General features: G+C 38.6%; 2 long non-coding RNA genes across 2 annotated transcripts in view; both read left to right on the forward strand.

The window, feature by feature from the left end:
- Positions 1-4,630: 4,630 nt before the first annotated feature.
- On the forward strand, positions 4,631-7,680 carry LOC135106441 (uncharacterized). The gene is made up of 3 exons (XR_010271309.1): positions 4,631-4,742; positions 5,396-5,503; positions 7,042-7,680. It is a non-coding gene; the product is annotated as an uncharacterized LOC135106441 (long non-coding RNA).
- A 2,641-nt stretch (positions 7,681-10,321) lies between these two features.
- LOC135109313 (uncharacterized) overlaps positions 10,322-17,500 on the forward strand; it is a 28,070-nt gene continuing 20,891 nt past the window's right edge. Inside the window, exon 1 of the long non-coding RNA XR_010272654.1 lies at positions 10,322-10,526. This is a non-coding gene — a long non-coding RNA (uncharacterized LOC135109313). The remainder of the gene's footprint in view (positions 10,527-17,500) is intronic.

Below are 17,500 nucleotides of genomic sequence, written 5' to 3' on the forward strand. Positions count from 1 at the left end.
CACACACACACATAGTAAACTGCCGAACATTAAGAGACAATCTCTCCCACAAACGAGTGAGTTTCCGAGACATCCACACATGAGCCAAACAAATGACCGGCCTCTCTCCCTTCCTCTCTTCCTCCATGTAGCTGCCGGCAGGTGTGTGTGTGTGTGTGTGTGTGTGTGTGTGTGTGTGTGTGTGTGTGTGTGTGTGTGTGTGTGTGTGTGTGTGTGTGTGAGCATTGGGGAGTGACAAGGACGAGTGGGGAAGAGAGGAAGGGAGGAGACGGATCTGTTCTGGATGAGAAATGAGTCCAGGGGGAGGCGTAAAGGGATGGGATAAGGATGGATGGGGCTACAGGGGATGGAAGGGGCCACCACACGACATTTACCGCTCTCTCTCTCTCTCTCTCTCTCTCTCTCTCTCTCTCTCTCTCTCTCTCTCTCTCTCTCTCTCTCTCTCTCTCTCTCAAACACACACACACACACACACACACACACACACACACAAACACACACACACACCGCGACTATTTTCAAAGGCCACAAAGATGATAAGCCAGGTTACCAAGGCTGTTTTTCATGTTCATGTTACAGAAATCTTGTTAATATGTCACGAAAACCACAAAAAGAGAAAATCCTTGAAAACCCATGGAACTTCAACTAGAGGGTTTTGTAAGTAATGGAGTTGCGGACAGAAGTGTTTCAAAATACGTTCCTTAATATTACAACTGTTTTCAGCGTCACGGCAACGATACCAAGTAGAGAACATATGCTACAGAAAAAGAATCAATGAAAGTCTTAGAAATGGGAATGGCACGTGATACTCTCAACACCTGAAAAGAATTGTAACCACTAGCCGAAGCAATCCTCGAAATCAGTTTTGCATCACGCTAAAAGAAAGTAAAAATACTACAAACAGATATCGATAACAGACCAAATATATTCCAGGAAGCAATGCCGAGAGGAAAATCAACATAATACAGTTATCGTAAACAAGTGCTCACCAAGGCACCCGACCAAATGTTGAGCAGCGCTGCAGGGGTATTAATATTTAATCAGTGCACCACCAAGACGTCAGGTCAGGGCTCGGCTGCCATCACTGTGTTTACCCGTGCTGCTGCTGACTGACTGCTTTTATGGATGAAGACTGACAAATGTCCCTGGGTGAAAGAAACGAATGAACTTAATATTGTCACAAAGTTGGCCTGGCCATGCATTGCTGAAACAGTGGTGAGTCAGTGGACACTGACAGCCGCTTGTGGAACACCCTTCGTTCTAGTGTAATATATATTTCAGGTTTTACAGGCGCACGTTTTGCTGACGAATGCCACGTGAAAAAAATAATAAAATTCTATCGCTTCGTGTTGTATGCTCTTTAAAGTTTATAAAAAGCTTTTAATAATGTACACAACACTTTTAATATCTAAATGGTAAAATCGTACTTAATCCGAGATAGTACCGCCGTCGCGTGTGGGGAACAAAGAAATCTCTAAAACCCAATAATCTACATTCCCAGCGTAACATGTGTACACAACGCGAAGCACACCAGTACACTCCCTGCAAAATTCTGCATGTCATTACACCAACACAGAGCCGCTAACAGCACTACATGAAGACCCGCATCATCCACTAACTTCCCACCACTAACCCTACGCTAAGTCTCGCACCGTTACACTTAACACGTCCCATGCCACTCACTCACCACCACTGCACTACCACACCCCGGCCACTAACTCACCACCACTAAACCCAACACCACTGCGCGAGAATACCCTAAAGACAAACCCTACACAAGTCCCACCCAACAAAACTGACAAACCACCACTATAACCTTACACGAGTCCCATGCCACATTACTACCACCTCCAGCCAATAACTCCCCTCCACCCACCCTACACGACCAGCCAAGTAGCAGCTCCCCACTTGACAAATTACCCAAGCGAGGGACAAAAGACCCCAGTAGCTCACCGCACGTCGCCGGGGTGAGGCCTAATCCACTCACCCATACATATCCTTCATTACGAATAGACACGCACACCACGAGGAAGCTTGAGGTAAGACGTAATAGTGTAATTTTTTTCCCCAGTTATTTAGTGTCTCTTTCTCCTGAGTCTACCTCCTTTTTCTACACGTACACTACGAGGAGGCGTGAAGATGTAACAATGTACTTTTTTTTTTTGTTATATAGTACCCCCTTCCTCCTGAGCCTATCTCATTTTCTACATGTAAACTACGAGAAGGCGTGAGGTAAGATACAATAATGTACTTCTCCTCTATTAATACAGTATCTCTTCCTCCTAAGCCTACCTCCTGTGCTCACCTGCGTTTAGATAATAATAATGTAGGTAATGACTATACAGTTGACCGATCATATTTAACAAGAAAACAAAACAGCGTCAATATATTAGGTTAAAGATTCACGCTAAACGAAGCTAAGTACTTTTCTTCAATCGCATCGCTAACGTTTAGAAATTTTTACCTCCTAATGTCGTCAGTAACATAAACGTAACAGCTTTCCAAATCAGATTAGACAAGTTTCTGGACTCTAATCCACAGCTAAGGCAAAGCCACTCACAAAAATGATGGACCCAAGGCAAGTCTTCTTTTTTCCACTTAACCTTCCACCGTTTGTAATCTTTGGTGGATTAACTTATCGGCAAATCTAGCAAATTCAAATTGGTTCGTGTTTACTAATGAAAAATCGCTTTACTGAAGTTGTTAATTGTTACGCACTGGAGAGAAGTACCAGTGGAGTTTCGTCTCTTTTCTGTTAATTTTTTTGGCGCAGTTTCTCCATTCTACATAATACACCTTTTTTTTTTTTCGTTGACAGTCGTAAATGAAGGGAGCAGTGGGTGGGGAGGAGCCTTCACCTTTATTATAATTTTCCTCGTACTGTATGCTAGATAGTTTAGTCCCCAAACAACATGTAGGGATCTCCAAGGCTACAGAATTTTTTCTTCCTTTGTGTTCATCCGCACAAAGCCGCGCCACGCCAGCATCAGCAGGACGACTGGTGGTTGCTAAACAAGTCCCGACATTGTTTTCGGGGAACCAATTACTGAATTTTTGAGGCTGCGTTAGTGACGGTGGTGAGGTGTGTGTGTGTGTGTGTGTGTGTGTGTGTGTGTGTGTGTGTGTGTGTGTGTGTGTGTAGTAACGCTACTGAGTAATTAGGAGCGTGCACACACACACACACACACACACACACACACATGAAAAAAGGCATCACTTGAGAGCTGCCACTGTCATATGATTAAAAGGGCTGTCAGGTTGCCCCGTATAGCCTTAGATCTCTCTCTCTCTCTCTCTATGTGTGTGTGTGTGTGTGTGTGTGTGTGTATGTGTGTGTGTGTGTGTGTGTGTGTGTGTGTGTGTGTGTGTTTTCCTCCGCGAAAGTATAACCAGCATGAGGAAGAAAAGGAAGGAAGGAAGGAAGGCAGGAAGCTGATAGAACTCTCAAATATAAGTACTGGCAGAGAGATTTACGAGTCTTGACGCGTTGAAACTGTTTTATTTGCTCACTCGCTCACTCGCTCCTTCCTTCCTTCCTTTCTTCCTTCTTTCTTCCTTCCGGGGCAGAACTATGGCGTGGATCTACAATGCAAAGTAGATACGTGGAGACACCGGATGATATACGTACAGAGACAAATAAAAGAATATATACCTTAAAGATAAAGAGGAATTGAGTTATTGCATTTATTTTTATGAATTTATTTTATTTTTCAGGCTTGTAAATATATCTGACAATTAATTAAGCGCCTGACTGACTTAAGCCCATAAATTCGTAACAAAGTATCAGTAATCCCTGCCTGGAGAGAGAGAGAGAGAGAGAGAGAGAGAGAGAGAGAGAGAGAGAGAGAGAGAGAGAGAGAGAGAGAGAGAGAGAGAGAGAGTCTTTAATGGGTCTCTCCGGTAAAAGGCTGGCTGCAGTTTCTAGCCAATAGAATGCTTGGAAGTGGCTGTAAAACACAAATAAATGTCTCAGAGTGATTTGTGATTAATGAAAAGAATTAAGGCGGTGGAGCGTAACTAATCCAACTCTCGTACAGTAAAAAATAAAATAAATAAATAAATGAATAAATAAATAAATAAATAAATAAATAAATAAAAATAAAATAAATAAATAAAAAATATATTTTCCAATTTCTAGTCAATATAATGCTAAGGTGGCCGTGGAAGAAGAAGAAATGTCTCGATAGTGATTTGAGTTGAGATGAACAGAGTTATGTTGATGGTCGGGAGTGTTGTCTGACACTCCCTGACGTGTCCCTTCTCAATGTTTGGATCTTCTGTTTCCTTCCTTCCCTTTCATTTTCTTTTCTCTTATTGATGAAACACGTGCCGTATAACAGAGGAAAGATTAATGTGATATATACGTGTAGTCGTCGTAACTCATCACACTCTGGCTACCTGTAACTTGAGTACTAGCAAGTTTGTGCAGGCTCATGTGTAAAGTTAGTGATCAATCTTGTGCTATAACAGCTTCACAACTCTAAACTGTGATGGGGCGGTGGGTGCAGCACGATCCGTTAAACACCAATATAACTGTATCATTAAGATGATAAATTTAATATTGTAACACTAATTACGGTAGTTTGCGCTTCTCGAGATTCATTCGTCGTGTGTTTGGGTGACGTGGTGGACGCTGACGTGAGGGCTGGAGGAGCCATTTGAGGACAGTTTAACTCCACTCTCCATGATAGCCACTGTGATTTGCCTGTGCTGAATTACTGTGTTTGATTACTATACTCTGGGTGAGCAGGCGTTGTACGATGCAAGGGTGAACAGGCGAGGTTACTGGACGGAAATACCGCGAGCCAATGAAGTGAATATGCTTGTGCCTTACTACGGAATGTTTAGTTAATTATCGTCTCTTCACAGTTAATGTCCGAGTGGTGTTTTCTTGTATGCATATATGGTTTCAGGATTGTACTGTGCTGCTTCCTCAGTCCATAATACGAGACGTCTGCATTAGTCATGGTTTGTTTTCTTTGCACAGCTATGCTTATCCCTGCATTCATTCTATGATATTCTATTTTGTGCACACTGAAAGTATTTTGAAGGCAGCTGGTAAATCTGGAATGTTTCATTATGTAGAAATGATGTTCATATATGTTTGGGTTCCATGTAGGTGATCCCTTGCATTCTTAAATTGATGTTTATGCCTATGTTCATGCAATTATTTTTTTTTTTTTTTTGTGCTATGATTATATTTGCTTTAAGAATTTGATGAGTGTATGTATCACGCGCTAATGTACTGCCATGCATCGTGTGCTTTCTTTTCGGTGATTATGATGTTGAAAATTAGGAAACTGTTTCATTGTTTACGTTCAGACTGGTGGTTGGGGACTGTTTTAGGGTTTACTGTTATCTTGTTTATTCATGTATGTACCATATGTGTTGACAGGTTGATATAAACCTTTTACAACGCTTCACTTATTTTCCTCCTAATAACCACGGCAAAACGCCACGACCTGAGACACTTCGGCACCGACCCAAGAGGCGAGCAGGCAAGGTGCGTCAAATTATCGTCACACCTAGGCCTATATATTTTTTACCAGTCCCGGTATGTCTATTTCAGGTCCTTGCTAAGTTATTTACATTAACTCACGTACATATATTTTTCGCTCTTCCTGAATGGTTTCTCTCTTTCTCTCTCTCTCTCTCTCTCTCTCTCTCTCTCTCTCTCTCTCTCTCTCTCTCTCTCTCTCTCTCTCTCTCTCTCACACAAACACAAACTAACAAATCAAAATAAGCTCTTTCAACGGTTTATCTCTCTCTCTCTCTCTCTCTCTCTCTCTCTCTCTCTCTCTCTCTCTCTCTCTCTCTCTCTCTCTCTCTCTCTCTGTCAAGACCAAAATGAGCAAATAAACACGCAGAGAGAATGCTGATGATAAAGGAAGGGAGGAAGGAAGTAAGAGGACTTGAAGAAACTCTGACGTAAAAATGTCTTGAATTATAAAAGTATTAGTCTCTTCCTTTTTGAGTTAAAAGTAATAATACCCGATTTTTTCCGGGGCCGATCTCCTTAGCGCAGCTTTTTAAAATTCCAAAAGTGTAATTAAGTTTGCCCTTCCCGCCACTCTTTTCCTCAGAACACAAACTCCTTCCTTTGCGTTGTTTCCGTGCGTTGCTTCCCCTCTTCCAGTCTCCCGTTGCCACTTCAACACATACCGAAGTCTTTTTCACCTCGTATCTGATTCCCACGTTTATCACATCTTTGTCTATTCCAGTGCTTTTCCTCCAGTTTTCTTTTTTTTTTTTTGTATCATGTTTACCTGAGTTTGACTTCCACGCAGCTCTCTTGTTTCCTCCCTCTTTGTCCTCCATTCCCATATTCATTACACCTTTTTAAATGTATCTCTGTATACGTATGCCTTCCTCCCTTTTTTGTTCTTTCCTCACTTTCAATTCCGCTTGATCTTTGTGTTTTTTTCCTTCCTTTCATCTCTAGTAAGCTCCTACCAATATTAGTAACACTGTATGTATCACTATGCCTTTCTCTCATTTCTCACTTCCATATCTTCCCTTTTATTCCAACCCCCCTCCCATTTTCATTATAATAATTTTCTATGAACCATTGTCTTTTATTATTTTCCTTTGTTAGTTTCAAGTTTCATTAGTCCGATCTCCCCACAATACTTCCATCTCTTTCTCTTTTATCTCTATCTTTACTTTCATCACATTCCTCTATATAACATCATGTCATTTTTTTCATTTTTCTCTTCCTCCCTCAGTTTCATCTTCACGCAGCTTCTCATTTATCGCTGTCTATCCACGTTCATCACCGTCTTTCTCTATGTATCCTGAAGTTTCCCTCCCATTTTCTTCTTGGTTTCAATTTCGCCTCCTAGAAATACTTATACTTCTTCCCTTTTTTAGCAATCCTCAACTTTTACATTCATCATAATATTTCTATGTTTCCCGTAAATTTCCTTCTCATTTTTCTTCCCAGCTTCAGTCTCCAAAAAGAACACAGTAACTTATTCCTACTTATTCTGTGTATTACGATATTCCTCTATGTTTTCCCTAAGCTTCTCTCATTTTTCTCAGTTTCTTCTGGCCTCCAAGCAGCACTTCGCCGCCCGCCCAGCCTGCCGAGCCTCACAATGATTTCCCTGAGCACCGTTTGCAGCAATCACGCAACATAAGTCCAATTCATATGAAGCGAGATGAATTTACTCCAGATAATTAATGCAAGAAACGAGAGAGGAACTTGGCCCCAGGGAACCCCCGTGGACCATCTAAGAGTCATTGTGTGCAACCATTAAAGTGAATTATGGCCCGTGTTGGGTGGCACTTTACTCCCCAATGCATCATACCCGGGAAAGAGGAAGAGGAGGAGGGGAAGGAGGAGGAGAAGTTAAGGGTTCCAGCTCATCAAGATATAATACTGCTTTCCGTGGACTAAGAAAATACATCATCCTCACGAACTCCGCCCTCTGGTTAATACTATGTGCATTGGAGTTTTGACATCGCCCTGTGTCTGTGAGGCAAGGCGGGGCTGTGAAGTGCGCATATCTAACCCAATGTATGGTAAGGTACACTACATTCAGGCTCATCTCGGTAAATAGCATGTGTATTCAGTAGTTATTTATTCATCAGTCTATACTACTCTCTCTCTCTCTCTCTCTCTCTCTCTCTCTCTCTCTCTCTCTCTCTCTCTCTCTCTCTCATTATGCTATCTAGTATTCGTCAGTATATAAAAAATGTCTGACTTTTCCTTTTTTTTTTTGGGGGGGGGGGTGGATGGAGTAGGGGATAAAATGTCGTGGGGTGAAATATTTAATGATCTGCTGGTGTGAAATTAATATGGAAAACGTGTTAATTGTATCGTTATTGTTTTCTTTTTTATTCTAACAAGGAAAGAATGTTAACAAGAAAAAAAAAACACCCTTTACTTTTTCATCATCAGTTTTATAACCTCCCACTAATAGGTATTAGAGGCTCAGCTGGGGGGGAAAAAATATCGTGTAAAATTTGCCATATTTCATTATTTCTGGATTTAATCATTGAAGTTTTATTGGGGAAGTCTGAGTGGGAAACATGTTAGTGTTATTATTGAATATTGCTGGTTATGTGTCTAGCCTTTACTGAGGAATACTAAAGGGAAAAATAACTAGTGCATATTGTTTTTGAGATTGTAATGAGCACAGCTTACTGGGAATATGATAAAACAAAAAAAAAAAAAAAATGTATAAACTTGTTAAAAAAAATTGTGTTGTCAACCTTTTAGTTCCCAGTTCAATTTTCTTTCAGCAACAAATTACAAACGATGAAGCAGAAATGAAATAAATTTGTAAATTCAGTGAAAAAAAAAAAAATGTTGAAACGTTATAAAAAAAATCAAAATGAAATAAAATATATGTACCCACGTATGCTGGAGAGTAAAAGCTGAACTGTATGAAGGCTGGGGATTATTCATCGCTTAAACTATGTGCAATGTATTTTGTCGTCCTATATCCAATTCTCTCTCTCTCTCTCTCCTCTCTCTCTCTCTCTCTCTCTCTCTCTCTCTCTCTCTCTCTCTCTCTCTCTCTCTCTCCAATTGCATTATATTTACTGGCAGACCTCATGATTGGTGGCTGCTTTATCATAACATTTCACTGACTTCATTTCACAAGCTGGCTCTCGATTACCGACACTTTACTTTGAGGCATAGTGTGCTGCGTCATTGCAGTAAAGGTTGAAACAATTTGCAGACATGGACCATATTTAACATTTTGCCATCAAGTTCCTTTATGGCAATGCATAACATTCAGGGTGCCAATGAAATGGATAAAGAGCACAATGGCAGGAATATAACGGTTTTAGGGGAAAAATTACCTTGACTCGCTGATGGTGATAAAATACAGCGCAAAGAAAATTAATAAATGAATAAATAAGTGAGAATAATAGTAATAGTAAATAAAAAGGATTGGATAACACATATTAGCAAGAGAATAATGGGATACAAAAAGAGCGGGTAAGCATGGATGGAGACACTTTTAATGAGGCCGCCAACATCCTAATAACGACGCCAGGCAGCAACACGCATTATGGACTGGTGAAATGGTCTCGCTTTATGATTACGGCAAAACTGTGACAGGAAACATGTTAACAAAAACCACGTAAAAGCTGCGGAGGGTATGTAAGCATTCATGCCTGACAAGCCTAAACCAGTCCATATTTTGAGTTGTTGAAAGCACGAATTGTATCTGGAGCTAAGAGGAGGAGACTTAATTTTCTCTAGTTGGCTTTCGTTAGTTTCAAGGATGATACATTAAATTTTCCAAAGTTCTTTTTTATGTGTTTTTAATTGATATTTTATTCGCATCGCTTGCAGGTAATTATCATAATTTTTTATTCAAGAATGACACGGTAGGATGCGATCGCCGCCTGGAGTGATATCTGGACTTTTTTGTTTTTTTTTATTCATACTGCAGGTTTGTTAGCGTACTGTAATAATCTGAGTGTGTCTAACCTCACCCAATAATCAAATAGGGCAACTTGCACTCAAAACATAGTACGACAAAAAAAAGTAAATAAATAAACAAATAAATAAAATATGTGGATGTCGACTACTGAAATACAGGATACCTCCACACTACTAGTAGGGTTCGGCCCGCTAAGCTTTACTACAGTTAACTAGACTGTGTAGTCATAAAATTAAGATTTGATGAAAGAAAAGAATTAGATCTGATGAAAGAAGCGAATTAAATGGTCTTATTTCTCTATTCTTAAAAACAAATACACAGATAAATGATGATAATCAAGTAACAACGCTATTGTACAAGAAAAGAAGAATACGAGCCACAATAACTACACTCGTCTTGATTTCAAAAGAACAATAGGCATACATCTACTAGCCACAAACATGGCTGTCTCGTGCCCCGCCCCCTCTCATCACACCACTTGTACAATTCAAACATATGGGTTATAACCTAAATATCCTCCCACAGCCCACACATAAAAATAAAGCAACACAGTACAATCAACCACATTACCTTATTGCGCTATATCTTCCTTTTTAAAGCCGAAAAATCACCAACTAATCCACATAAAACAAGGCGCCGTACACACGCAAACACAACAACACTACCACTGCCCTGGACTATAAACACTCGAACTTTTACACCAAACACCTCTATAGGCCACATGTATGGAGTATTGGATTCTTTATTATGAGAGGTTGATTTGATAAACTTGCAATTCATGACATAAAATTTATAGCAAAAAATGTCATGGGAATAAATAAAACGTCTGGTATCTATTTAAATTTAATTCATTATTTAGAGAAGCGAACTGAATGCCGAATAGACGTGTCCCAGCGTTCCTCATGTCGTCTATAGTCAGCCGTTGTGTGACGACGTAGGTGATGTAAACTTGTAAGATTGTGGACTAACAAGTCTCCTGTTGCATTTTGATCGCTAGTGAGGACAGTGAGTGTTGGAGGCGTGATGACGGTGTGGCGAACGGCGAGTGAGGAATGAAGCGAGGAAGGGCAACTGGTGGTGCTGACTGGCTGAATGGCGGCGACCTCCATGTTGTGATGAAAGGTAATGTGGCGATTGTTGTGGTGCATTTCGTGTTGATATCTGTTAGAGATGTAGTTTGGGAGACACATGAGAAGAAGAAGAGGGAGGATGTCAGCATATTTTTACTCCATGACAAGACTGCTGTGTGTTTGCGATTTTTACATTGTCTTTCGTTTAAGGCCTTCGTTTAAGTGTAAATATTTAAAAGTGTGCATTTTAGTTTTGCATGTGGGGTCATTGACATTTGTCACTTGTTCGAGATCTGAAATAAGAATTAGGAAAGTATTCTGCGGCCATGGAGGAGGAGTGCCCCAGCCGTTGGCGACATTAATTTAATGAATCGGTATTATTTTCGTTAACATTCTCTAGGTACTAAATCCTCATCTATATTATCGTTTAGGTCTCGTCTTTGCGAGTTCCTCAGCAAATTTAAAAATAAATTAATATATAATTCTGAATGCTGAGAGGATGCAAGGATAAAACTTGTGGTTTATTAGGTTAGGTGTGACTTAGTTTCAAAGTGCCTTTACCTGTTTGGCTATTAAGAGATTGTTAGGTAACAGATAGGAACACTTAGCTTTATAATGGAGTGCAGCAAAGTCGCGGCTCGTGGTGGATCGGACCGTAACAGACCAAACATTAAAAAAATACAACTTAATGTGATTTCGCCGGAAATGGTTATTATCACAATATAAGCATATCGAAACCTATCAAAATGAAGTAGTTTCTTCTTGAAATTCAAAAGAATTTTTTTTTCTGTTATTTAATTTCTAACACCAGATACTTTCACCTTGAGTAGGATGTCTGTAGAAAAGAACAGACTGTGTAACAGCGGAATTCGACTTGCATGAGCTCCAGTCCAGCTTAACCGTTTCTTTAGATATATACAAACGTGCCTACGCTCAATATTGGCCCGACTAACAATATTTAAAGGGCATGATTAAATGGATTAATATAGCTCAAGTATTTGTTAATTCAGCTTGTGTCTAGAACACCTTAATATCTATCACATCAGATAAGGAACCGTGCCCTCCTCAGTCCCAAGAGACTACTAATTCAACCTAATTTCCTTAACAGGATGAGGGAGGAGTAGCTCCATTCTCTTTAACTCCTCAAGGAATTATTCAGCTAATAAGAACGTAATTTGCCTAACATTGCTGTGAAAGTTAAAATTGCATTGGGCTTGGAGTAGAATCAGTATTTTCTGGACAAACAGGCACCAAATAGCTTGTACGAATAATAATGACTGTATTCAGCCATGTGGTTGAATATATTGATAATGTTTATCAGGTTGATATATAAAGTGTTTCATTCAGGCACCATGTCTAGCATGTAGGGATATTTCGTTTGTTAATGTTAATTTGCAATAGAAGTGTTACTAAAATTTCTTCTTACATACGTAATATGAATGTAGGCCACAGGAAAATTGATGGAAAATATTATGGGCTAAAGGTAAAATTATATTTTATTATATTTATTATATTCAATACATAACGCAGACTTGGTAAATGCTTATACTTGAATGTGTAGTATAACAGTAGTAATAATGAGAAGACTTCTTTGTCAAAATGAGGACTAGTGCTTATACTTTTTCATAACTATCTTTTCTTTTGTATTTGTGTTGCCAGAGGGTACTTTAGGTTGGAGACCTGTAACTCCTGTCTGTCTTTTGGTTTTAATTATTAGTGATTGTGCTCATAGGTAACCTGGGATCATTGTCATGGTCATCGCATGTTGGAATTTCCTGTATGGGAACGATGATGAAACATGATGGTTTTAAGTATCCTGTCTATCTCTATATGAAGCCGGCCATCCCGTGTAGCTGTTAATTGTGGTTCATTGGTAGAGTCCTTTGACCGTGTCGGGTCGGATATCATAGGCTGTTCTGCTACCTGACTTGAGGAATACAGAATCCTTGGCTGTATAGTTAGTAAAATATTTCATTCCTTGTTACCTATACGTAAGTTCCCTCTTCCCTCAGCAGGGAGTGCCTCACATAACTCATAATAAGTAGATTATCGTAACGAGGCGACGAAGCAACAAAGTGTCCGCAGCTGTTGTTTAGTAAGCACTCAGGTTACAAGTATTCATAACAAAACATTGTGTGTCTGCTGATAGTTTGCAGAAAGGCTGCCATTAGTCGTGCTTTCCAACTTGTCAGAGTTGAGTAGATTCACTTTCCTAGAACAGAACATTCTCAGAAACGTGCTACAAAATAGTCATAACTGCAGAATATTTTGTCGGCTATGTTGTTGTTCATATTACTTATCTCTGTGCAATTGTCGTTTGAATAAATATTTTTGTAAATTGTTTTGAACAAAACATCGGTTAGTTTTTATCAACAGCAAGGACTGACTTTTTATTTGTTAATCATTTGGCAACACGTTCATTTCCGTTTGTGTCATGAGTCGTGGCCACCGAGGATTTAATGAGCACTGGAAAGTTGAGTTGTCTCCTTGTAACGCTGGAAGGTCATTGCTGTCCAGATTGGAGCGTGAGGCGGGCGATGCAATCCTCGGTTAAGTGTAGATATTAAAAAAGCATGCATTTTAGTCTTGGATGTGAAGTCCTTGATATTTGTTACTTATTCGAGATCTGAAATAAGAATTGCCTGTGAAGTTTAAAAGACAGCATTTGTCTAACCGAGTGGTTACATGTATAGACGGTGTTGTTTTATTTTTGTTTTTGTTTTTGTTTTTGTCTTTATTTCATTTTTTTTATTTTAAGTCACAGTTTTGTTTTCGGCAACGAGCGGTTACGTGCAGGCCTGTCAGGCATGTCAGGCAGGCGACCTGACCTGCCAACCCTCCTGGAACGCTTCCAAATGAACGTCGCGAATGAGAGAGAGAGAGAGAGAGAGAGAGAGAGAGAGAGAGAGAGAGAGAGAGAGAGAGAGAGTTTTTGGAAAGGCGGTAGTATTTGCATGGGAATGTGAGATGAAAAATGAAAGCAGAGGGGACTCAGGATTATAATATTGTGCATGACGGAACACTGGAGGGAGGCGAATGCAGAGGTCCAGCACAGTGGAGGAAGAGGTCGCGCCTTCAGCTCAAAAAGTGTACCGTCAGGAACGTAAACTTGCGTTGGCAGGTCAATGTGAGGTGATTTCCCCAGTGTCATCAGGAGTGGTTCAGGGCGGGGTCAAGGGAAAGAGGCTGCGAAATATGCCGTTTCACGGTTGTGAATATAATATATATATATATATATATATATATATATATATATATATATATATATATATATATATATATATATATATATATATATATATATATATATAAACAAAAAATAAATAAAAATAAATAAAATAAAATAAATACAAATAAATAATTAAATAAATAAATAATAAAAAAATAAATATTAAATTATGCTGCCCATTACAACTTCTTTGAAGATTGTATTACCTTTCATGTGGCATTATAATAATAGTAATAGTAATAACAATAATAATAAAAATAATAATAATAATAATAATAATAATAATAATAATAATAATAATTATTATTATTATTATTATTATTATTATTATTATTATTATTATTATCATTATTATTATTGTTATTGGTGCTCAACAATTTTTTTCTAACACCACTTAAGGTATGCGAAAAAAAAAAATTATAATTGATTCCACCTTAATCTGATACTATGAACAGTCTAGCCACTGATGGAGAGAGAGAGAGAGAGAGAGAGAGAGAGAGAGAGAGAGAGAGAGAGAGAGAGAGAGAGAGAGAGAGAGAGAGAGTCATTTGTCTTTCCCATACAGATAATTTATCTTGAACCTCAACCTGTCACTAAAATGCTGAATACCTTGAAATTTAATCTTCTCCCGGCACAAATTTGACTCCGGAGATAAACTAACGTCTCGTGTGTGTGTGTGTGTGTGTGTGTGTGTGTGTGTGTGTGTGTGTGTGTGAGTGTGTGTGTGTGTTTGGAGTCGTTCACCATCACTAGCATCATCAGGTAGCACATTTTCTTTATCTTTTCTTTTATCGTATTCTTTTCTTTTTCTTTTTATTCTGTTATGTTCGAGTATCTTTTCTTCTTTCTTATTATTCTGTTATTTTCGCTTTTCTTTTTCTTTTCTTTTATTCTATTCTGTTCTCTTTTCTCTTTGTTTGACTTTATTTTGTCCTATTTTCTTTTCCTTTAATTTATTCAATTTCCCTATTTTCTTTTCTATTATGTTCTCTGTTCTTTTCTGTTCTGTTCTGTTATATTCTATTCTGTTCTATTTACGCAGTTACAAAGTGCATCGGTGCGACACTAGCTATAAAAAACGTGTCCAGACTTTCCCTCAGGCCGTGGGGGACACTTCCAACATGTGGTGTAGAAGGAACACAACACTTGGTACTGCGTGGTACTGCACACCAACTGTTGAAACACCCGTGTGTGTTCGTGAGAGAGAGAGAGAGAGAGAGAGAGAGAGAGAGAGAGAGAGAGAGAGAGAGAGAGAGAGAGAGAGAGAGAGAGAGAGAGAGAGAGAGAGAGAGAGATTATTAGAAAAGAGGTTACTAGAAAAGCTCGCACCTTATGTTGTAATTCGGTTCACGGTATGATACACATGCGGATAAAAACCGGATCCTTGCAAACATGATTTAGTGGGTCGAATTTCTCAATGAGATGTTAACACAGCGGCAGTAGCGGTGAGGCGTCCAGGCACCCGATGCTGGGAGTGCGCGGTGATGTCAGCGTGGTGTGGTTATCAATAATGATATGCCTTACATGTGGAAAGGCGATAATCTTCCCTTCAATAATGGTATTCCGAAGCCGATGGCATTGCCCCCTCACACACACACACACACACACACACACACACACACACACACACACACACACACACACACACACACACACACACACACAGAATCACTACACCGTACAATCACGCAGAAAATTATCCTTCTCTTGAGCAATTCCAGCAAGCCTCTAACATATCCCTCGCTCAAGTAATACCTTCGTCCGTTGAATTAAAGTGACTCACGCCATTTTAGTGTGTATTTTTTTTTCTGTGGCTACTCTCATCCTAAAAGGTCGTACGCCTGCATGTGCGTTGGACAGACACGATCTCTCTCTCTCTCTCTCTCTCTCTCTCTCTCTCTCTCTCTCTCTCTCTCTCTCTCTCTCTCTCTCTCTCTCTCTCTCTCTCTCTCTCTCTCTCTCTCTCTCTCAGCACGGTAGTCTGCTGGGTTAGACAGCTGTCATCATGTAATATTTGGCTCATCTCGCAATTATTAATAGCGTTTTGAACACCTGGAAATGAAAACTTGCATTTACACCGTCGGTAACGTCTGGGTGGAATTGTTTAGTATTGTTACACGCAAATAAAGTCACACAATCACATAATGGATACTGTCTAGGGTGACATTCTCTACATGAGATGATAACAGGGTTGAACTTTTTTAACATGTTTCCTTCTCGAGGATGCAGCAAAGGATGTACTTATTCGTGTCATTAAACCGTTCACCGCTCATAATCATCACATAACAACGAGATGTCAAATCCAAGTGCTCCTGCTACTCTAAAATTCCTTGTTACTGGGCCACCTTGCTCGCTGTGTTGCCTCCTGGACTCATGATGAACGCAATAATGTTACTGCTATGCTAGTCTTTCGTTGTTTTTGTTGTCTTTTGTGGTGAATTGTTTGGATGGATATAAATTAAATGATAATGAATAAGAACTTCATATTTACTAAACGACAGAAATACGCATTTTAGAGACTATAGTTGAAAAAAATATGTATCTTAAAAGTTGTAGATGATTATGGGAAAGATTGACCCGCAGTGAAAGGGTTAAAATCAACCATCAAACTCTGTAAACACTGACAGGAGAACGTGATCATAAAATATTTTCGTCTTGAAATGTTATTACAACTATCCTTGAGTCCGTCTTTCTGAGCAGCGGTGGTTGGTCGTTACATGCAGCTATGCCTCAGTCTTGGGTGAGGCATCAAGCACCAGTGTCACGTAAGACGCATTTCTGTTAATATCTATACTGTTATCAGCGAGGGGGTCTGCGTGTCTGCTTGTCTTTCTGTCTGTCTCCGTTTTTCTCATGGCAGTGAAGACAAATTTTACCATGAGTCTGACACCACTCATCGGATAACGTCCGAATTCAAGGTGCACTTCTCACTGTACCTACTAAAAAAAATAAAAAAATAAATAAATAAATGAAATAATAATAATAATGATAATAATAATAATAATAATAATAATAATAATAATAATAATAATGATAATAATAATAATAATAATAATAATAATAATAATAATAATAATAATAATAATAATAATGATCCTCGTAGCCCTTACTCACCGTTACACTTTAACATTAGGGAACGTTTGCTTGTAATATGAATAGTGACAGTAGTTGTTGATATTATAATAGTAGTAGAAAATAATAAATGAGTAAAGAGGAAAGAATAAGAGGCCAACGTGTTCCTTGCCACTTGTTAAATATTTCACCAAGCTCAGTGTAAATATCCAAACCAACACACCTGAGTGCACCTAGAATTACCTGGGGGATTAAAGGAGAACCATTCTACATATGTAAAATATTCTTTCGAGTTCTTGGGAGTGGTGCGTAGAAAATAACCATATTTACCTTAAAAATAAAAAAATTAAGAAGCTAAAAAAAAAAACACTTTGTTAACATATACCATTATTTCAATATTCATCTACTTTCCATTATTTAATAATTCATAACCTTAGAAGAAAACTTTTCATCTCAAGAATTTTGTAATCTTTTGTAAAGGTTTGGACATTAGTTAAAAAAAAATCAACTACAAAATTTTTATCTCATTACGATATGTTCCTTAACTGAAGAAGAACCATTGTACATGTATAAAGTACTCCTTTGACTTCTTAGCAGTTGTGCGTAAATAAAAACATATTTCACCAGAAAAAATTATAAAAATAAATAAATAAATAAACAAATAAATAAAAATAAATAACATTAAAAACTCTTTTTCGATTCATATATGCCTTTTTATATTAACT

Source organism: Scylla paramamosain, chromosome 2 (assembly GCF_035594125.1).
Source record: "Scylla paramamosain isolate STU-SP2022 chromosome 2, ASM3559412v1, whole genome shotgun sequence".
Classification (NCBI taxonomy): domain Eukaryota; kingdom Metazoa; phylum Arthropoda; class Malacostraca; order Decapoda; family Portunidae; genus Scylla; species Scylla paramamosain.